The sequence below is a fragment of the Pyxicephalus adspersus genome, chromosome 9, assembly GCF_032062135.1.
Source record: "Pyxicephalus adspersus chromosome 9, UCB_Pads_2.0, whole genome shotgun sequence".
Taxonomy (NCBI): domain Eukaryota; kingdom Metazoa; phylum Chordata; class Amphibia; order Anura; family Pyxicephalidae; genus Pyxicephalus; species Pyxicephalus adspersus.
In genome coordinates, this window is record NC_092866.1 from 1122480 (window position 1) to 1145536 (window position 23057).

General features: G+C 45.2%; 1 protein-coding gene across 1 annotated transcript in view; it reads left to right on the top strand.

The window, feature by feature from the left end:
* Positions 1 to 19464: 19464 nt before the first annotated feature.
* The window catches only part of LOC140338703 (thyrotropin-releasing hormone receptor-like), a 21071-nt gene continuing 17478 nt past the window's right edge, over positions 19465 to 23057 (top strand). The window contains exon 1 of the mRNA XM_072423008.1: positions 19465 to 19955. The gene's annotated coding sequence lies outside the window, so the exon portion shown is untranslated. The remainder of the gene's footprint in view (positions 19956 to 23057) is intronic.

The following is a 23057-nucleotide window of genomic DNA, read 5'->3' on the forward strand; positions in this document are numbered from 1 at the left end:
GCCTTTTTATAGCGCTATCATAAATCATAGTGCTGTACAGAGATCACTGAACCAATCTCTGTACAGAGGAGTCAGCTCTAACTGACACTCTAATGTCCCCCCACTGTCACACGCTATTATTATACATTTATATAGCTCTGACATATACCGCAGTGCTGTGCAGAGATCACTGAGCCAGTCCCATCAGTCTCTGTACAGAGGAGCTGACACTCTAATGTCCCCCACAGTCACACACTATTATTATACATTTATATAGCTCTGACATATACCATAGTGCTGTACAGAGACCCACAGTCACACACTATTATTATACATTTATATAGCTCTGACATATACCATAGTGCTGTACAGAGATCACTGAGCCAGTCCCATCAGTCTTTGTACAGAGGAGCTGACACTCTAATATCCCCCCACAGTCACACACTATTATTATACATTTATATAGCTGACATTAATAATGTGCACATGCTTCCTGTGCCCGGCCAGCATGCAGCAGAGAAAGAGCTTTGCAACTTGTGTGGAAGCAGCGGTCCCTCTGCTAGGATCTGACATGCCCCCAGCTCAGAGTTCTCCAATCAGCAGAAAGGCACTGATCCCTACAGAGCATGTTATAACATCTCTCCAATTGTTCCGGTGTGATTCTGCCCACTAAGGGGCAAATAACGGCAAACCTTTGGGTGCACAGGGGAGGGTTTGACCCCCCGGTCTGTTCTTATTGCTGTCCATGCCCCCGCTGGGGAGATTCACCTAGATTGGTGATCATTGTTATCAGACAGGAAGTGAGGGAGAGATTACAGGAAGTGTGCAGAGACAGAACAGAAGATCAGAGATCTCCCTGAGGTAACAAATCTGATAAAGAACTCCTCCGCTCCTCTGTACTGTGATCACAGCCTTGGAAAATCAGTCAGTCATGTGACATGGGTGTCATAAGTGAGTTCCAAACATGAGTGCCATATGAGAGGTGTCATATGTAAGTGCCATACAGGGGTGTTATAATGGGTGTTATACAGGGGTGCCATATGTGGGTGCTATACATGGGGGTCACACGTGGGTGCCATACGTGGGTGTCATACAGGGGTGCCACCCATGGGTGTCATACGTGGGTGCTATTCATGGGGGTCATACATGGGTGCCATACGTGGGGGTCATACATGGGTGCCAAGCGTGTACTTCCTGTATGGCACCATCATTGTAGCTTTTCCCCAGGGTAGAAGGTTGTTCAGTCCAATCAGAACTTTGCCATCCTCTTTACGGTGCCCCAAATCAGCCCCGGAGTTCCCCCATCGCAGTGCTGTGGGCTGAGTGAATGAAATCCAGAGACATTTCCCTGGTGGGCAGAGAGTTCAGAGGGGAGGGCAGTGCATGCATTCTATGCTTCAGGTGCAAGGGCTGCAAGTGCAATGGTGGCTCGCCTTGGAGTGTGAATGGGGTGCAGGGAGTCAGGTGCAATGGCATTCTGTAGAGAAGTGCCTGCTGGGTGCAGCTGTGGTGTCGGAATTGTGAGTGCCAGCGGGTGCATTGGATGCCTTGGTGTAAATGTACACATCAGGTGCAGTGACAGTACATGACAACCCATTGGGTTCAGTGGCAGCTGGCACAGGAGTGCATGTCAGGTGCAAAGGCTTTGCCCATAGTGGCAGGAACTGCAAGAGTGCATATTGGGCGCAATGTCAGCTACTACAAGACGGTACACTGTGGGCCATAACAATGCAGGAGCGCATGTTGGGTGCAGTGGCCTTCAGTGCATGGTGCAGTAATGGTGGGGTGGGTCGGTGGCTTATTGTCGCCATGGCCTAGAATGCAGCAATGGCAGCTACTGGAATATGGGATGTCTCCAGGTGTGACAACACAGGGCAGGAAGTAAGAGAAATTCTCCCCTACAGCTCACACCTGGATAGTACTGATCATGCAATGCCATGCTGCGTGAGCACATAAAGAGAACCTGTCATCAGGGAAAGTTGTATGCGGTTGCATTATATTTTGCTGTTTGTAGCCCTGCACCCGGCATAGAACATATCAGTGTCTCTCAGTCACAGCTGCAGCATGAAATGCGTAGGCCTTGTACCAGCGCAAAGCATTGTTAGGATGCACAGTGAAGCTGCAGCTGACCAATATATCAATGCAGCATTTGTAGTGACAGGTTCCCTTTACACCTCTCACCCCAATGTGATATCTCCGCCCTGGTGACCCCATCGTGCTGAGGAATCGAGGACCCCATCGTGGGAATTATGATGAGCCGGCTGAGGACAAACACAATCCCCCCAGTGACCGGCTGTAATTACCCCCCCTGCCTCCCCTCCTCTCCCCGGGGTAATTAACGCATCCACCCGCCAATTATTTTCTTCTCAAACTGGTGAATCCTGTGAGAATCGGCTAGGAGCGTGGCTCTCCGGTGAATTGTTTCACCAGTTTTAGTTGTATCAGCAGATGGCACGGAATTATAAAGTGCACCTGTCATGGCACTGCACACGGACCGATCCACGTTCATCATTTACACATCGCAATACTGCGACACGTTATCTGCATTGGTGATCTCACCACCTCCTGGCCCAGGCTGAATCCTCGCCTTCTCAGGTCTCCTGCATTACCTGGGAGGTGAAACTTGCCTCTGTATGGCGCATATCTTAAATCTGGGGCTGCAGTTGCAATTCATGAAGTCTGTGAGTGGCATAATTACAGAGGGCAAGGAATGGCGGCACAGTGGGGGGGCAATGGCAGCCCCCACATCCACTTAAGTGTCCCCCAGACGGTGGGGTTAATGGCTTCTTCATTATCAGAATCCACTTCCTGTGTATAGCAGCTGCACTCAGCCTCCTGGAGACACAAAACATTTCATTCCATAATAAATCTCCCAAGTACCACTTAGGGCACCGCCAACCTCCCCGCCGCCAGTCCTCCGCCATTGTGCCCGCCACATGTCCATTGTGCTTGTCAGGGACACGGGGGGGAGGGGAGGCGGCACAGAGTGCCGGATGTAGGTGCCTATTACCGACAAGAGGTCAGCTAGCTGCAATTCAGACAGCGCTAAGTGCACATTGCGAGAAAAGGAAGAAATAAAGAGGAGACAAAGTGGTGGGGGGTACCCCAAAAATATTCTGTGTGCAACCTGTGCCTGCTTCTGCCCCCATCACATGTATAGAGAGGTGGCCCTGCCTATTATATGGCACCAACCAACCTGGCAAACGTTTGGCATTTCACCATTGTAGGTAAACTCTGCACATTTATAAATTGTTGTTGTGTGTGGAAGCAGCGGTCTCTCAGCAATAGTCCATCATGACTCCAATCAGCACGGAGGATTTCTGGTTGCAGTTCTGCAGGTGTCTCAGCCGTACAGGTGATCATGTGACAGGGTGACAACGCACGTGCACAATTGAAAAACAGTTGTCATCCCATAACTGGAAGTGACTAAACTTAATGGCAGGATCACCAGAGATATATTAATGAAATCTGCAGACTGATGTTATATATTTTTGTGAGACCTAAAGGAAAACTCCCCTAGCTCATTTTGCAGCGCACACTTATTAGCTGGGAGACCAAAAATAAACACACATAAAGATAAAAACAGAGCAGATTTAAATCTTTCTTGATAAAATATTAACATTGCAGAATGAATACAGAAATTATCTTTTATTATTTATCAGAATCACATTTTGGTGCGATGTGCACAGACGACCACTAGGAGGCAGGCCAGGCTGACAGCTGAATACAGGAAGCTGCAGGTGTGTAGAATAGTCTCTGCCATGGCACAGTGTAGAGATCAGAGGCCTGGGGAGCTCATTGATGGTTTCTCCATTCATGTGATCAGAACTCTCTGTCATCTTCTTCAGTCCTCAGCTTCAATGGTGTCACAAAGCTACAATCCCTGATTTTTATTTTTATAAGATCAAAAGTTCCAGAATATAAAGCTGCAGCAAATAATTGTTTGGCATCTGAAAAAAAAAGGGAAAATCTCTTTTACCAGAAACTGGAACAGCTGCCCCATTGGAAGATTTCCCCTCTGTTCTTGTTCTAGTGAAAGTGTGATTTAATAAAGGGGGAGCTGGGGGAATATTTAATGAAGGGGGGCTGGGGGCAGATTTAATAAAGGGGCAGCTGGGGGAAGATTAGATTTAATAAAGGGGGGCTGGGGGAAGATTTAATGAAGGGGGGCTGGGGGCAGATTTAATAAAGGGGCAGCTGGGGGCAGATTAAAGGATCCATGATAGTATAGGGAAACTTATAGCAACCAATCCCATTTCACCAGGTTTAGTGCATACAGAACAGTAAAGGATTCATTTGGTTGCTATAGGTTACAGCCTTCCGCTCTACTTTCCTGTAAATCCACCTTTAGGTGACCCCGTAGTTTGCCGCTTGGTGCAGTAAGCAGAAGCTGAGTGTTGTCAGATTAGGAGGAGGATTTACCTGTCTGACCCTAAACTTCGGCATTAAAGTAACAGATGGACTCCGGGCAGGGTCAGGAACTGAGGAGTCTTCCACTTACCCCTCCCAAACATCTCTCCTCTTCATCCTCAACATTCACTGTCTTTTTTATTGTCTCATTGGTCCTGATTTATTAAAGCTCTCCAAAGCTGGGGAGGATACACTTTAATCAGTGAACCTGGGTGATTCATCAAACCTGGAATGGATCTGGTCCAGGATTGAAAACATTTGCTAACAAATAGCTAATTATTGGTGAGACGGGTGCTAATCAGTAATCTCAGAATAGGATCAGGCCGCCTACCCTGATAGATATTAATAATGAATGAAAAAAGAAAGCCAGGGTGTTTCAATTGTGGGAAATATATTAAATAAAGGTTCAAATTGTGCATACAGCTACAGGTTACCCAGATTCATGTCTTATTAGTCCTCCCCACTACACAATCTGTGAAGGGGGGAAATAAGACCATGAACTAGACAATGAGTTCCTACCGAGTTATAACGATTAGACGTCTCGTGCTCCAACGCGTTTCGCCTCTCAGGGCTTCAGATCAGACACTCACCTGTACAGCGCCTCTGCTGAACGCCGCCATCCACACGCCCTTTTTCTTTGAAACATCCTTCCCACCGTGAGACGTATGTAGCCTGACTACTGAACAAACGCTCTACACTGAGACCCCTGAAGAAACCGTGAGAGGCGAAACGCGTCGGGACACGAAACGTCTTATTGTTATAACTCAGTAGAAACACATTGTCTAGTTTATGGTCTCATTCCACCCTCCCCCCCCCTTCATGCACAATTTGAACCCTTAATACATTTGCCGCAATTAAAACACCCCAGCTTTCTTTTCTTTTTTCATTCATATCAAATAGCTAATGACTTTCAAGAAATCCACTCCAGGTTGGTGGATCACCCAGCTTCACTGATGAAAGTTTATCCTGTCCAGCCTTGGAGAGCTTTAATAACTTAGGCCCATTGTCTCTCCTCCACCCTTCCCACTTCTTCATCACTTAACATTCTCCCCATTTCATCCTTCTCTTTTCTCCCTTCTTCATCCTTCACCCCTCTCCCTTCTTCATCCTTCACCCCTTTCCCTTCTTCATGCTTCACCCCTCTCCCTTCTTCATCATTCACCCCTCTCCCTTCTTCATCCTTCACCCCTCTCCCTTCTTCATCCTTCACCCCTCTCCCTTCTTCATTCTCTCCTCTCCCTTCTTCATCCTTTACTTATCTCCATTCTTAATTTTTCATCCATCTCTCTTCCTGATCCCTCACCCATCGTTCTTCTTCATTCTTCTCTTGTCTCTATTCTTCATCCTTTACTCCTCTCTCTTCTTAAACCTTCAAGCCTCTCCATTATTTTTCCTTCTCCTTCTCTCTTTTTTTTATCCTTCGCCCCTCTGAATTCTTTATCCTTCTGTCATCCTTTAATCCTCTTCACCCTTCTCACCCGGCTGTCTTTTCTCCATTCCCCTTCATCACCCCTCAGTTGTTTCTATTCTGCAACTTTCAGCCATCTCCATTCTCCATCCTTCACCTTTCTTCCTTGTTCTTTCTTCACCCGTCTCCCACCCATTTTTTCAGGGCTCTAATAAATGAGCAGAAAGTAGGAGCAAGCCGAATAGGACGATGAGACCATTCCAGAGAGATGGGGCAGCTCTAGAGAAGTCTTGTAGGGCAGAGACATCATGTCTGATTTTGTCTATTTTATCTGTAAAGTAGGTGGCAATGTCTTGGCAGATAAGGATGTTGTGGGGGGAGTAGCTGAGGGGCGCCCCCTGGCAGTGACTTGGGGAATGACTGTCACTGAGTAATGTGAGATTTTAAGCCTTTAAGGGTGACAGGGATGCAGCCAGCATTGGAGAAGTCAGCGATTTTACAAGACACTCAGGGGCGATGTACTTAGGGCACTAATAGGACCCACTATAATCAGGCCTAATATGAGTTTTAGATATATTTACAGTAGAATTTTTCTCTTAATACCAATTTTAGACCAGAGATTGATCCTACATGTGGGATTCCGAAGTTCAGCTTTAATCCCCTGAGCTGGCAGCAGGCAGGAGATCTACGCTCTGAGGATTAGAAGCTTCCCAACGCAGGCGCCGAGTAAAAAAAAAAACCCCGAAACAATGTGAAGCGTGCGTCTAAATGCAAACATCCAATTTATTTATTTGCTGCAATAAACCTCTTAGTTGTTCCCCTCCTTCCACAAAATTAGAAGGAAGTGCCGTCATGGCGGCCAGCTTTCACTGTGGATTTTCTGCAATTGTTTTGCTGGGAATCAGAAAAGCAACAAAAGTAAAAACAGCAAGAGGAGTGAGAATGTGAGATGGGGAATTTGTATAGGGAGGGGATTTTCCCATGAATATGTTCAGTAAATAAAACCAAAAATCGTCTTATTAAAAATGAATACACTGCCAGTCATGGTGGGTTATCCTAGAGGGTTATTTATAAATTATTTCCCTGCCAATTCGCTCATTTTATTTATACACATAGCATTTCCTATTGTGACAGCTGTGCACTTTAAAAAGTGACCACTAGGTGGCAGAACGAGTCATTGTTTTCTTAGGAACTGAAACAAGAGCTGGAACAGGCGAATTGACATGGGAATCATTTATAAATAGAGCCCCTAGAGAGGTGGAGCTTTACCTATACAACAAAGATTCCATGATGCAGCAGGCAGGTAGTGTACATTTTTTAGGAAAAAATCATTTTTAATGTCACTGTAAAATAATAAACATTTATCACACAATTTTAGCTTGGCATTCACATTCACACATATTTTTTTTCATGTGTGGTTAGCAATTGGCATGCAGTTGTTCCACCATTGCACCCCAAAATCTCTGGCACTATTGCACTCCCTTCTCACACCTGTTCTTACACTGCCCCCCACCACCTTTTCACACTTGTTCCACCATTGCACCCCAACATCTCTGTCACCATTGCATCTCCTCACACTTCATGTAACACTGCACCCCTTATTACACTTATTCACCACCGCACTACTTCCTCCTACCTGTTCCTGCACCCCTTCCTTACACATACCCTAACACTGCACCCCCATGTATTCCAACACCGCACCCCTTCCCCTGCTCACTATACCCCTGCACACATCTACCCCGGTCACTCATGGTGGGAGAATACTCTTCAGACAGGCTGGGGGTGAATCCACATGATGCCAATGCATCACCATCCGGTCTGGGTCAGGGAATTCCTTGGCTGGCAGCATGGAGGTTGGGAGGTGGCACTTCACTGCCAGGTGGCAATTTGTACAATAAATGATTGGCATGCAGACCCCTGGTTTTGGCTCAAAATAAAGGATGAGGAAATAGATACCAGGTCCAGGATTCATACAAAGAGCACCAGTGAATCAGAGAGAGAGACTTCTGTACCCAAAATTGTCCATAGGGGGAACTTTTATTAACTTTTTATTGATGCCTATGTCCGCTGTGAGAAGATTGACCTTTCTATTAGTCCTGGTGATTGTTGTCACTAAAATACAAAATTGTCATAACAAAATGGGAACAAATATCTACAGCCTCGCAGGGATATCAGATTACTGTCGCTGGAAATGATCTTTTCTTAACAAGTTCACACAGAATTGTTCCATTCTATGGAGAAGGGAGGATGAATAAGTTTCTCCCTTCTGTGCTCTCCTCCATAGGAATGTAAAGTGATTGTTCCTGGTTGGTCAGGGGAGCTCTGTATACACCCTAGATTTTCTTGGGTGTATGTAGCTTGATATTGCTATTTCCGTTACTTTTAACCCTTTCCTGAACCTACAAACTGAGAAAGTTTTAGCTATACCATGTAAACTTTATTACTATCACATGACAACTGATCTGAGAATATTATCAGGATTGAAAGTCAGGTCATCTGACACACTGCGCCAGATTTAATAAAGATCTCCAAGACTGTAGAAGATCGACTATCATGGGAAAACGTGGGTGATCCAGCAAACCTGGAATGCATTTTTTGACCGTCATTTAGTACTAATTGGCAAATGTTTTCAATCCTGGACCAGATTCATTCCATGTTTGCTGGATCACTTTTTCAGTCTCATGGCCCGTTGATGGGCATTTCCCATTTTATCCAGTTGGAGAGATGAATGTTGGTCATCAAAATGATCTTCACGTTGCATGATTGCTATTTGCTGGAATCACTGCAAGGGTCGGTTTTCAATCCAATAAAGAGTTTAATAATAGTTATTAAACTCCTTTTAATTCAGCGACTGACATCACCGCGGCGAGCGAACCTGCAAAGCACAATTTGTGTGTTGTTGGAATTACAGATTTTTTTTTCTTTCGTCTGCCAGTCAAATTTAAATAGAGGAAGAAGCGGCACCGCTAATCAGAGCGCAGCGGGATGCCATGTCTACGCTCCGAGCCGCCGCAATGTATAATTAACCAGTAACATCTTCATATTTACATCAACAATCATTGTCAGCTCACAGCCATTGAGGATGAGTGGGGGCTGCAATATGGAACATCTGATGAAAACATTCAGAGACCGTCATGGCGTGGATGGACGTCAGCGATATTCATATCCTTATTATTGATAGTAACAGAGCCGCGGCTGCGAGTTCCTCCCCCAGTGAAGCCGGCCCCAGTTTTATTTAGAATTCACACTTTATCTTTTTACAGCAGCAAAAAATTATTTAAAGTTTTGGAGAGAATGACTAAGGCTATGTACACACGTGCAATAATTGTCATTGGAAATGATCTTTCACGATCCTTTCCAACGACAAACGACTGCACGATGCATGAACGAGTGATGTATATAGAGAGGGGAGAACGACGGAGCGGCACCCCGCTGTTCTCTCCCCCTTTACTTCCATTACGATCGTTCGTTATCCACTGTCTGTGCATCCGCCAGGACGGTCATTTGGACGATGAACAACGAGCGCTGTACACACGCCAGATTCCCGTCCGTTATTGGCTCCGAGCCGATTATAAGACGAGAACCATTGCACGTGTGTACGTAGCCTAATTCTGCGAGATCTTTGGCCGTATTTCTGATGGAACAAAACTCTTGAGGTGTCTGGTGGCTTGGAGACACATTAGATTTCTGAGGCTTGAAACAAGTGATCAATGTACACACAGCAGTGGGAGGAAGAGCCAGGGACCACGTATGTCCTCCTCAATAGGAAAGTACAGTGGCCATTCCCAATCAGTCGTTCATTGCTGGGGGATAGCTGTACACATGAGAGATTTACACTTGAGATGATCCTGACTATTTACCTCGTGCGACAATCATCTAGCAATTGCACAGAAACTACCCCAGAGCCAACAAACGCTGCTGTGCCTCCAAATAATGAAATCACACCATCCAAAACGAATTCCTCAGGGCTAATCATAGAGAATACATAGAAAATAGAGGTCTGATGCTAAGGTAAGTGTCCCCATCTGTCAGACATCATCCAGAGTCAGCAGGATTAAGATGCTACAAAGTTACAATGTTGCAATGTAATGAGAGAGGAGATTGAGGAAATACTGCATCTGCCTGCAACAGACTGATGACATCATCTCAGCCTAGGCAAAGTCACTGATTAATATGGCCGACCTCTACAGTCACTGACAGATCCTCTTTAGCACATCCTGGAGGAATGTTTTGAAGTCATTCCAGATCAATTTCCCATACACACCGATTGTCTTATATGTTCGTCACGTTGGAATTCATTTTATGTATTTCCTCCCGGAATATGTGGGCGTCATTGTGATACCGAAAAAGAATAAAGTTACTTTCCATTACTGGGTTTAGGATGCAGAGAATGTACCGGATAAGTACGGCAATCTATTCGTTCCTCGCACACGTCACTCACAAATGGATTTCACTTTTTCAATAGCTGTTCTTGAACTCAGAAATTAATCCGCACATTAAAAAAGGAGTCCGCAATCCGTGGGATGACAATGAACAATCGCTGCTTCTTATCGCCATCAGATTTGATGAAAGGGATTGTTATTTTCCAACATGACGGCTGATGTACCAATGCTCATAAAGCAAAGAATAAAATGCCGATCTCAAACACTTCCCAGGACAATGAGCTCCAGCACCCGCAACATGGAACTCCTGGAAAATATTCATGTTATTGTTCCTTTTCAGCATCACCTCTTCGCTGCGCCATGAGACACGATGCTATCGCACGCATGACATTCACAAACTGTTCACTCACGGTGGATTCATTCCCTGAGACGCAGCTTTTATCTTCCTCATTAAATGTTGACCTTTACAAGTTAGGTGATATGTTTAAAAGAATAATGCTACAGAAAATGGAATTTACATTATTTAGACATAAGCTGGATCACAAAAAGCTTGTTTATGCTTCAATGGACTTGATTTATTAAAGTTCTCCCAAGCTGGAGAGGATACACTTTTATTAGTGAAGCTGGACGATCCAGCAAACCTGGAATGCATCTGGTCTAGAATTGGAAACTTCCTCACTCATAACCTCATCACACGCACGGCTCCAAGACTTTTCTAGAGCTGCCACAACTCTCTGGAATGGTCTTCCTCATCCTGTTCGGCTTGCTTCTACTTTCTGCTCATTTAAAATAGCCCTTAAAATATATTTTTTCAAACTTGCCTACTTATCTTCTTCTGTCTCCTAAACCCTCACTACTTCCCACCATTTCATATCCCCCTTCTATTGTGTGATACTTCCCCCACCTCTTAGATTGTAAGCTCTTCGGGGCAGGGTCCTCTCCTCCTCCTGTATCACTGTCTGTATCTGTCTGTCATTAGCAGCCCCTATTTATTGTACAGCGCTGTGCAATATGTTGGCGCTATATAAATCCTGTTTATTAATAATAATTGGCTAACAAATTACTTTTAGGAAATCCATTCCAGGTTTGCTGGATCACCCAGCTTCACTAATGAATGTGTATCCTCTTCAGCCTTAGGGAGCTTTAATAAATCAGGGCCAATGTTTGGTATATATAAGTTATTTATATTCTTTAGAAATCTGCAGATTTTATTATAAAACTCCCTGGTGATCCTGCCATGAAGGGCCCTGTTAGGTGTAGGGTGTCACCAGGTTGTTCCTGTCTCCCAATTGTTCTCCAGGTTTGGCACCATTTCTGATGAAGACGCATGTAACACCATCATCAAACCCACTCCATGTAATCCCACGCAACCAACAGAGATTCTGACCCATAGAAAGAAAGGAATTGGTTAGAGTTTCACTTTAAGCCCCTGTCTGGGATAGATCTTGGAATGACTGATTGGGAATTATTGCCAGATCACTGGGAAGGGATTCCTCATCATCTCACCAGAGCTTTCCTCATAATATTGAGCTGTCACCTGCTGAGGTGCACAATATCCCCATCCACACGTCTGCAATATTCGGAGGTATCTTTCTGCTGCGGGAGGTCAATGGTTTCTGGAAATGAAAATGGAGGGAAGTGCAATCCATTCACTCAGTGTAAGCCCTGCAGCTTGGTTCTGGATCCATCCACATATAAAGCCTACAGCTGCTCCTCATAGGTCATAGGTTGTCTATAGTAGTGGGCCCCTCTGTAATATGTGGTCCCTGACCCCAGTCTTACAGGACTCCCATTTTTGGACCTATAAAGCAAACTAAGGGCAGGGGTATACAATTGGGGAAGAAGAGGAAGAGAGGGGCAGACTGAGGGAAAAGGTGAAAGGAGGAGAAAACCAACAAAAGGTGGGAGGTGATTTGTAGAAGAAGGAGGCTGAGGAAGCGGGGATAGGAGGAATATTATGAGGCGGTGCTGAGAAGTTCCTGGCTTTGCCCAGAAAGCAGAGAGCCAGAGCTATGAAATAACACATTTATTCAGCATATTCCCCCTGAGACTGATGCACCTGGTACAGCGTAGTTGCAGCTTTTCTAGACCGTTCAAATAAAAGTCCTTTGGTTGGGCCACAAACCAGCTCTCAGCAGCATCTTTGACGTCAGAAATGTCCTCCAAACGTTTCCCCCTCAGGTGTTCCTTCAAATTCGGGAACAGGTAATAGTCCGAAGGGGGCCAGGTCAGGTGAGTAGGGGGATGGTGGACCAATTGGAAACCCAGGGTGTTGAATTTGGCAGCCACAACATTGGACTTGTGCGCACGCATTGGACGCGCATTGGACGTGTGCGTAACATTGGATGTGTGCGCACATCTTTGTTCCAGAAAACAGACGCCATGACTTTTTTGGCCTATTTCTGGGTTCAGAACTTCTTCGGCCACAAAGACCCACTGTGGCGCCATTCCTTTGACTGTTCCTTGGTATCAGGATCATAGATGTGGAGCCAGGTTTCATCCTCAGTCACTAACCTAGCCTAAAAGTCCTGTCCAGCTTCAAAATGGGCCAAAACGGCTTTGGATGCTTCAACTCGTTCCTTCTTCTGATCACTGTTCAAACATTTCAGCACCCACTTCGCTGAAAGCTTGCGCATGTCTAGGATAGTGGTGATAACAAACCCAACACACATCGCAGGTTGCCGGGTCAGTTGAGGTTGGGGGGCGCGCACTGCCGGGCTCATCTTCAGCGGTGAAATGCCCGGTCTTGAAACGATATATGCGGGTTATGACAGTGCTGTAGGAAGGACACTTCTCCCCCAGTGTTTGTGACATCTCAGTGTGAATGTCCTTTGCTGACTTTCCCTGGAGAAACAAAAACTTCATGACGGCCTGTAACTCCAACCATGTGAAACTTGCTTGTGCCTCTGCCATCACAGCTTCTCACTAAAAGGAAAAACTGTTTTAGGAATTGCAAAGACCTGATATTTGCACAGTTACATACTAAGATATTAGGCTGCCATATACCCCACACTCAATATTCTGTTTCATCTGGAAGGGGGCAAAGCTAGAAAAGAGGGGTACCAGGAGGCTAAAGAAAAGAAGAAGGAGGGTAAGAAGGTTGAGAAAAAAGCAAAGGAGGAGTATGAGGAAGAGACGAAGAAGAATGAAAAGAGGGAACGGAGAGAAGGCTAAGTATGAAAGAAGAGGAAAAGATAAAGGAAGACCAAGGGAAGTAGGATGAGGATGAAAAAAGGAAGAATAAGGAGGAGAAACAAGGAAAGAAGAGAAGAAAAGAAGTTTGATGATTTGGAGTAGGAGGAATAGTAGATGGAAGATGAGGGGAAGGAAGTAGAGAAGTTTAAAAGGAATGGGGAAAAGAAGGTTGAGAAGAGGGAAAATAAAGAAAAGGGAGAAGAAGAACGTTGAGGAGAATAAAGTGAAGGAGAAAAAGAAGAATAGGCAGAAGGATGAAGAGAGGGACAAAGAAAGCGAAAAAAACGTTCAGAAATAGGAAATGGTAAAGAAGGATGAAGAGAAGGAAAATAGTAAAAGGCGTTTGAGAAAGAAGACGAGATGAAGGAGGGTCAAATGAAGATTCAAATGTATGAGGAGGCTGAAGAAGAGAAAAATGAGGCTGAGCAAAAGAAAAAAGATGAGATGGAGGAAGAAGAGGACGAGGAAATGAGGAGAGGGAAAAAAGAGGAAGAAGAGGAGAAGAAAGAGCAGGGAGGATGAAGAGAAAGAGCTAGAAGAAGTAGGATGAGAGGAAGGAGGATCAAATGAAGATGCAAGTGTATGAGGAGGATGAAAAAGAGAAGAATGAGGTTAAGCAAAGGACATAAAGATGAGATGATGGAGGATGAAGAGAAGAAGAAAAAGGAAAAGAGGGAAATGAAGAAGAGGACAAGGAAATGGGGGATGACGAAGAAGAAAAGGGGAAGAAAGCTGAGAAGGAAGAAGAGGACAATCTGGAGAAAGAAAAACTGAGGAAGAAGGAAGAGGAGAAGAAGGAACAAGAGTACACAGAGGATGAGGATGAGGAGGACGAGGAGGAAGATCAGTGGAAGTGGAAGAGGTAATAAAAGGAGACATGTAGGAAGCCAATTCTCTTACACCCATCCTCCCAGGCACCCCAATCCTGAGACCCTGGGGGTGCTGGCAGAACCCCTCAGCAAGGCCTAAATATTCCTTTGTGATATTCCCGCATTCTCTTCATTTTGAATTTGCATTTCCACATTCATTTGACTTTGGCTCAGAGAGACACAACAGTTATCCTAAATATCCTTCACTATCCATCACTTGGGGGTGTGAGGCATAAAATGCACCAATAAACTTATTAAATGTTATTTATACCGCGTTGCATTTTCTGATGGAAGCCGCTGGCCCTAAATATTGATTCAACCACTTTGTGAACCTTTGTGCCTGAGATTTCGGCTGCCCCGGAGCTTGGCGCATTTTTTATTTATAGCGCATATTTTCATGCAGCAAATTCTCCTAGATTTGGTAAAGTGTCTCCGAGCTATGTTTAGTAACCCATCACGTGGCACCTTTTCGTGTCTCTATGACTCCGGAGCGTGTTAGTAATTGCACCGCTATGCACAAAGGAATATCTGCTAATTCTTTAAGGTAGAGAATGATGTCCGGGGAGCCACAGGAACCAATCAGCAGCCACCTATCACTGCGCTCACTGCTCCTCTCTGCTAACTGGTGATTTCTGGTTGGTTGCCATGAGTTACCAGACTTTGCGTTCTGCCGCTGTAGTGCCCGTGTCTGGTATGCGGAAGTCGCCTTTGCAAGATTAGAGCTGGAGCTGACAGACCTGAACCTTACCTGTCCATTGTTTGGCATTGAGTACCGCGGAAGGAAAGCAATGCTGCATGGAACCGACTCATTGCCGCCGCACAACAAGAGAACCAGTCACAGACATTATGATGGTGCGGGGTTACTAATGAAAGGTTTGTGTTATTCAGTCTGATATTTCAGATTGTGAGTCCGAGATTCAGCCAAGTTGTCACTCGCTGACCCAACATCTCAGTTCAGGAAATAGATGGTGACCCCGGATGATGCCTGAATAAAGATGGCTCCATCCTTCTGGAGAGAAAAGGAAATGAAAGCGTTGCTGGGGGAGTTCTGTGATCTCTGAGGGGTAATAAATATGTGAAAGTATTACAGTCCTTGAGGCTGAAGTTTAATCTGCTTATATTTTGCCTTCCCTGGTCCATGCTTTTCTCTTTTAATGAACCAACTCATTACATTTTTATATATAACCGGTCTGATTTCATCACATACAATATTTTACACTCAGGAATTTCATCACCGGGTTTCTGTGCTTCTTAACTCAATGCAAGCAGACCATGGCCGGTGGGAGGAGCTAACGCAGCAGACCAGCCCAGGAGGAGCCGGTACAACTGTGCAAAACTAGAGGAGGCTGGAAGGCAGATTCAGTAAAGGGAAAGTTAGATGGGAATTTAATGAAGGGGGGCTGAAGAGCAGATTGATGGGAAGGCTGGGGGGCAGATATAAAAAAGAGGGGAGTATGGGGGGCAGATGGGCAGATTTATTGAAGGTGAGGCTGGAGGGCAGATTTATTGAAGGTGAGGCTGGAGGGCAGATTTATTAAAGGTGAGGCTGGAGGGCATATTTATTGAAGGGGAGGGTGGAGGGTAGATTGATGGGGAGGCTGGGGGCAGATTTTTTTAACGGGAGGCTGGAGGGCAGATTTATTGAAGGGGAGGGTGGAGGGCAGATTTATTGAATGAGAGGCTGGAGGGTAGATTGATGGGGAGGCTGGGTGGTGGATTTTTTGAAGAGGAGAGTGGAGGGCAGATTTATTGATGGGGAGAGTAGAGGGCAGGTTTATTGAAGGGGAGGCTGGAGGATAGATTGATAGGGAGGCTGGGAGGAAGATATAATAAAGGGGAGTATGGGGGGCAGATCTATTGATAGGGAGGCTGGAGGGCAGATTTATTGAAGGTGAGGCTGGAGGGCAGATTTATTGATGGGGAGGCTGGGGGGTAGATTTATTGAACGGGAGGCTGGAGGGCAGATTTATTGAAGGGGAGGCTGGGGGGGTAGATTGATAGGGAGGCTGGGAGGAAGATATAATAAGGGGGGTATGGGGGGCAGATGGGCAGTTTTATAAAGGTAAGGCTGGAGGGCAGATTTATCATGCAGTATATATAGAGAGTTATCACAATTTCAGGTTGAATATTCAGGGACTCGCCTTATCCCAGTGACCGGTTCCCCAAGCTCTTACGTTGTCACCGGCTTCTCCCCTCGGCCTGGCGGTTTTCAGGTGCGGAGTTTCTTCCGGTCACTTCCCAGCCGCCCTTCATGGTAATTGCAGCTTTCAGCGCTTGATAACAATTTCCCATCTACAAGGAGCGAGAGATGCAGCGATCAACATTATCACCTGCGCCCATCATCCGGAACAAATATCTGTGCAGTGGACACATTCACACAGTGTGCCCTGAAGTGAAAAGCACCAAAGGGGGCGGGGGGGTGAATGTTATGACTACCAGCTCTTAGCACATTCCAGGTATGAACACTGTAGGTCACGGCTGGGTCTTCTAGAAAGCATAAATAAAGCATACATTGCTAATAAATTTTTTTTTTGGAGGGAAAACCATGTTCTGCTCTATAGGGGGATCAGCCAGAGGATTGCAAGCATGCGCATAAAGGAGCATGTCAGTCATGCATGCAGAACCCCTATCCATGAATTTACTGAAAGGGTTCCAGCAATGCATGTTACATGTGTTGGGGTACCAATGACCTAACATTACAAGCTAAGGTAACGCATCTCTGATGCACATGTGTTGCATTGTAACATATTGCGTTGTTGTGGACTGTTTTGTAGGATATTTTGGTTCATTGCCAGTGCATGCCGGTCCCTAATGCCCCAGGAGGCCAACATCTCAATGGGCCCAAAAGCATAATTTATTTTAGGTCAAAGTGCATTAACACATCTTCCCCTGCCACACTAAAGGCCGGATTTGTTAAAGCTCTCCACGGCTGGAGAGGATACACTTTCATCAGTGAACCTGGGTGATCCAGAAAACCTGGAAAAGATTTCCTAAAAGTCCTTTGCTATTTGTTAGCAATGTTTTCAATTCCATGCAAAGCATTCTAGTGCTCTCTGATTGGCTGAAGAAAGCTTTCAATCAATCAATGCGTTTTTTTTTTTGTTTTTTTTTTTTTAATTGAAGTTTCAGCTCCATCGGGGAATTTACACCGCCCGTTCTCGCTTAAAGTTTTGGTAAGTGAGAACAGCCAAATTCGCTGCGAGATCGAGTTTTAAAAACTCACCCATTCATCCCTAGATACAAGTCACTGCCCTGGAAACGGGTGAACAGGCTAATCATTTGTGATTACTGGGTGAATGTTAGTAATACATTCACCAGACACCACCAATCAGGGATGAAAGTACTCCATAATCAAAATATTAGTAAGATCTAAAAATAGTGCCCAAAAAGCTCGTCCCTTAAAGGGTCCCACACCTTGCTTTTCCTCCCACGACCTGCGGAGTGACATCACAAAGTGAATGTTTTGAGATATGCCCGCCCATTGGTAGGTAATTAGCAGCGGGGCAGAAGGAAGTCACCATTGAACACCTGGGGAACCCCGGTGACCTCTTCCTGCATTTAAAAACCTTATTTTAGAGTCAAGATTTTTATTTAAAACTTTCCTATGATCTTCATGTATCCTATATATCACCAACATATTCCATAGCACCTTACAACCTCCATAGTCATATCACTAACCGTCTCATTTTGTTCTCTCGCCGCCCCCGGGGTGACATTGGTTGGCTTTTCTTGAAAGTTTTCTAGCTGATGTCCCTCATGGGATCTGCGATGATTTGATTTCTTCGCCTTCTCTCAGACTTTATGAAAGGTCGGATTTGATGATGCCGCGTCTTTTCTCGCCATCGCTAACTAGATAATTATGTAACATTGATCCCAAACAACTCACAGCGATGTTACAGGAGCTGAAATCAATCTGGGGAGCTTAGTATGCCAGGGCGGCTGAAAATGAGATTTCTCTATGTGCTCTGTGTACGGTGATGGGACCCCCACAGCTGGGGAGACTGGCTGGGGCAATACTGGGGATTGAGGGGTATAAAATGTGCAGCTGTCCAAAAGGCGGTCCAAACATTTCCTAAAGTGGCGAAACCTTCTAACAAGTTTAGAGGCACATTGCAAAAAAAATACATAAAATGATCTATCTATCTAAGTCACTATAAGGGAGCAACAATTACCCAGGATATAGATGAGGGTTATATTTTATGTTATCAATCTGCATGGAGACTGCTGGTGCTTGTCACTATTTCTATTTGAACACTAGAGGGCAGCAGAGGGACTGCAATGGAAGCTTCCTGCCTGTCAGAGAACTCCATGTCCCTTGCATGGTGTATTATGGATGGGGATGTCATGATTCCAACTCATAGGGTGGCTACAAATGAAGACATTCTGAGGGGCGCATGAATTGTAGCCACAGGCATTAAGGATGTGCAGAAAGCATAGAAAGGGTTTATGGGGAATATATAAAAAAACACTTTACAGAAGGAAATAATAGATAATTAAAAGAAATTAAGGTTTTTATTTTGGTGAATTTATGTTTTGCTTTTGGCTGCAATTTTACAGCTTGTTGGCCGGGTCTCATTAATGGGATAGATTCCCGAATGCCTGGCAGGTACCCTATGTGTTATGGGGGCCACTGAGTGTGTACAGGACCATTCACTTCTATGATACAGAACAGTCCTGAGCTTCCCATAACATTCACACAGCTTCAATACCGCCGAGCCAATCATTGTTCTTCTCTCCCGCCAATTCCAGTGACCCCATCCATGAAAAGTCATGGATTTATTCGCTCAATTATAATTATTATATTATAATGAATTCCATTTTTCTCCTTTCCTGAAATGAAATGCTCTCAGCTCTGAATTTATTTGCTGCATTCCTCTGTGTAATTTGCATTTTTTGTGTTTTTATCTCACTCCAAGCAACAGTCTCTGGCACTGATATCAGCACTGACAGTATGCAGGAGTCCCCAGAGCCATGCAAAGCATTTCATGAATGGCAGTGCCAGCCAGGACTGGGAATAAATCCAGCTGGGATTTGGCGCCCCCTAGCGATGGAGGCATACACAGCTCTTCCCTGGGGGCTGGAAAATCATTGAGCACCAAAGTCATGCTTGAAGCTCAGCAAAGCTTGTGATAGAGAATATCAGGCAGCACTGATCAGGAATGGGGAAAGCAAAGGGTTAATTGAAGGGGAATTAGTAAAGTGTGTGTGTGGGGGAGCAGGAGCTGCCAATCTAAGAGGACCTGTCTCATTCTTATTGTGCCATCCTCAGTTCAGCACCATGGACAGCAGCCACAGAGCGCTGTAATTGTCGTTCTGAAGCAGTGAAATCTGCATTTCTACAGCAGCCTTTGAGAAGCCAGTTACCATTGCTAGCCAAGGAGCAGCTGCTGCAGAACCTCTTGAAGGAGCTCTCCATCCTCCCTGCATGCCACAAAAATGTACAGGGGCAGTACTGCTCCAATTGTAATCCTTGCAGCATGAGCATGTTATATCCTGGGTGCTGTCTGTGCTGAATGATGACTGTATTGCTTATACAATTACCCCCCCTCCATATGGCTCCCATTCATTGCCTGGCATCAGTGACCCATGCTGGGGAGGGGCTCTGAGCTCTCATAGGCTGCAGTGGATTGGGAAGCCCCTTTATAACTGGCAGCAGCATCAGCTGGAGAGGAGAAGGAGCCATCATCTCTGCTCAGCACCATCAGCATACAGGTGAGTGCCATCCAACTTTCCCCCATCCTTCTCTCTTCCTGCAACATGCTCCTTTCCTTCCAGGCTGGAATTCTCTATCTGTCCAGGAATGTTCCCAATGTTATCCAGGATAGAGCTGGGACAGGGATCCCCTAATGTGTACAAAGAACTTCCCTCAATCCCATCATCAAAGGGTGAAACAAAAACCAAAACAATACCAAAAAAACTTTATTTTCATCATTCATCAAATCCACAGAAATCCCAGAATTGTGCAACAGCATGAGAGATCCGTCTCCTTATAAACTGCAATATCCATGAAATCATTTCATCATTTCTCCGGCTGAATTGTGTGAACATTCCTTTCACTTTTCTCCTTTTTGAGATTCAGGTTTTTATCTGTAGCCGGATTCACTCACTTTATTTATTCACTCACTTTATTTGGCACCTCACTATGCCAGGATTACAAAGCTCTCGTGGGCTTTCATTTATTATTTCATTTCTTCATCAATCTGGATTTTGCTTGTTTTATTATTTCATTTTTTTATTTTCATTTTTGACTGTATTTATTTTTTATTTATTGTTATTTTTTATTTATTTGTTTTGCATTACAATTTTTTTCCATTCATTTTTTTTTTCTTTTTGTTTTTGCAAATCCAATTGCCTAGAATTGGCTCTCGGCACGACGGTAAAAGGTTTTCAGCGGTAAACAGGTCGGACCCGACAATTATTTTTGTCATGAACTCATCTTCCCCATCTCGGAGGCAGCGAGCGGCTGGGTCTGAATTGTGATCTCTCCGGCTGTGTAGATGGATTTACAATGAGCTGAGCCCGCAGGGAAAGGCGCCGGTGCATTATGGTTTAGGGTAACAAAAGCTGCATATGATGGCGGAATGTCATTCATTTCTCTCATTACCATTTTTACCTGCGGAGGGGCTGATTCTCTAAAAGCCCCATTTAGCAGCTGCTACCCTGGGCAGGGTCGGGGTGCAGTGTGGAGAGAGCCCCCCTCCCCTGCGCCAACTTTATGTTCTCCTTATGTCAGACAACTTTTTGAAGTGAAAATAATAAGATGAAATGTTTTGATAACCAAATCTGATCCAAAAAAAATGCCACCGCATTTCGGGGTCTCTCAGCTCCCTCCTTCCTCGGGGCTCAGAAATCTGGCAATCTGTGTGGGGTAAATGCCCCGAGGGCAGTTCTATGGTTGGCACCAGGAGGGCAGCTTGGACTGAACTTCCAAAAATAGGAATCCGCATTATTACACAATGTGATCCAGTGACAACTCACCCACCCTGTATAACTTTTCTTCACAAGGTTGTCACCAGTTATCAGAGCTAATACAACCCATCCATGGACATTTATTAGCCAATCAACTAGCAGTATATTTTGGGATGGGGGAGGAGAAGTAACAAGTATGCACCCTCTGTGTGCCCAGACTCTAGTGCCAAGGTGATGTGGGCAGGAGATGGGCGCAGTTATACTCTAAACCCTGGGCAGTTTGCTTAAAATACACCACAGCCCCAATTATTTCCCTAAATTTGATAAAATAAATAAATAACCGCATCACAAAAATACCAGTGAAATAATACCCGGAAAAAGGCCAATGGTGCAGTCTGCAGGAATTGCGCAGTTTTCTGCCCATCCAGATTTTTTACATCTCCATCCCCCGGTGTGTAAGATGAGAATTTTCCAGAACATCTTCCTGATGTTCCTTCTGTGTACAGGAGTATTCAGACCCTCCCAGGAGTAAAAGGCCAGGGTGTGGCATCATAAGCCCGCCCAAATCCCCACCCATGAGGAGCTATCGCTAAGAATGTATTAGTAGTTTTATAGCTGTGTGTCAGTTGCTATGATTATATTCTGAGTATTCGGTGTCAGTGTGTGAATCTGCTGAGTCCTCTGGTTTGGGTGCAGCTTCTTTTGGTCCTCACTGCATGATTACCTGGGTGCTGTTTGCAATCCAATCATCTTTTATTAACATAATCCATGGTGATCCTGCCAAAAAAGTCCTTGTTCAGGGTAAAAACAGTTTGTCCTTGCCACCCAGTTGTGGGATATTTATCCTGGCTCCGGTGGATGAGGATTCCCTGGGGTTCAGGTTTACTGAAACTTCCTTTTTCATGGTGACAGTTATTGTTGGCGTGCATGGCGCGCGCTGCTATCACATTGGTGTCATCTTCGGGGTAATATCATTATGTGCACAGATGTGCCTGCAGCTAGGAAATCAGAATGAAATGTAATGTGTGTAATGGGAATTCGAATACACTTTTTGGGCTGAGCGGGCACAGGGTCACCATCTCCTTCCTGGACTGAGAGGTGACATGTAAATCCCGGTGTCTGCGGAGTTCTTGGCTTCAATGAATCATTGAATTATTAACCCATCTGCCCCCTTCCCCCCATCAATGTTGGGATATGAAAAGCTTCTGACCCCGTGGACAACCCGTGATCACAGCTCTCCATCCGCGTCCAATCAGAACAAAGTTCCCAAGCCGGCTGTTATAAATCCGCAGATTAAAATCTCTCTAATTACCCGTCGCAGATCTGCCACAATCTCCCCTATCGATATATCTGACAGATTCGCTCCCTGGAATGAAGGCTGACGAGCTCGCCGCCATTCCTTTCACCGCCATGCGTCTTTTAATGAGGTGTTAAGTGGCCCTGTCACAGGTGAGCGGCGGTGGGGGCCCCTCGAATGGCCCCCAGTTCAGTTTTTGTAAGGTATTAATGAAGCAGCGTCATTAGAGAGAATACGGAATGAGGCGACCGCGGGTAAATCGATGTCTTGTACCATGTTGTGGAATGGCGATTGAACAGTGGGGCCCCCCAACCATGGCACAGCTGGGGACAATATTGTATTCACTTACACAAGATTCAATATGGGGGGGGGGGATTATATGAAGAGCGGCACTTATGTGTGAACCGCCAACCTGCATCGCGCCAGACGCTCATTATTATTTCTGTGAAGATTGGACACCTGCAGGGTATTCCGCACTCTTGTCAGTACAGGCTCATGAAGTATCCAACGCTCCTGATGGGAAATCATCTCATTTTGCTGCCACTAGATAAACATTTTCCCTGTTAGCCAAAGCAATGCTCGGGGCAGATTGTCTACATCGGTGTCAT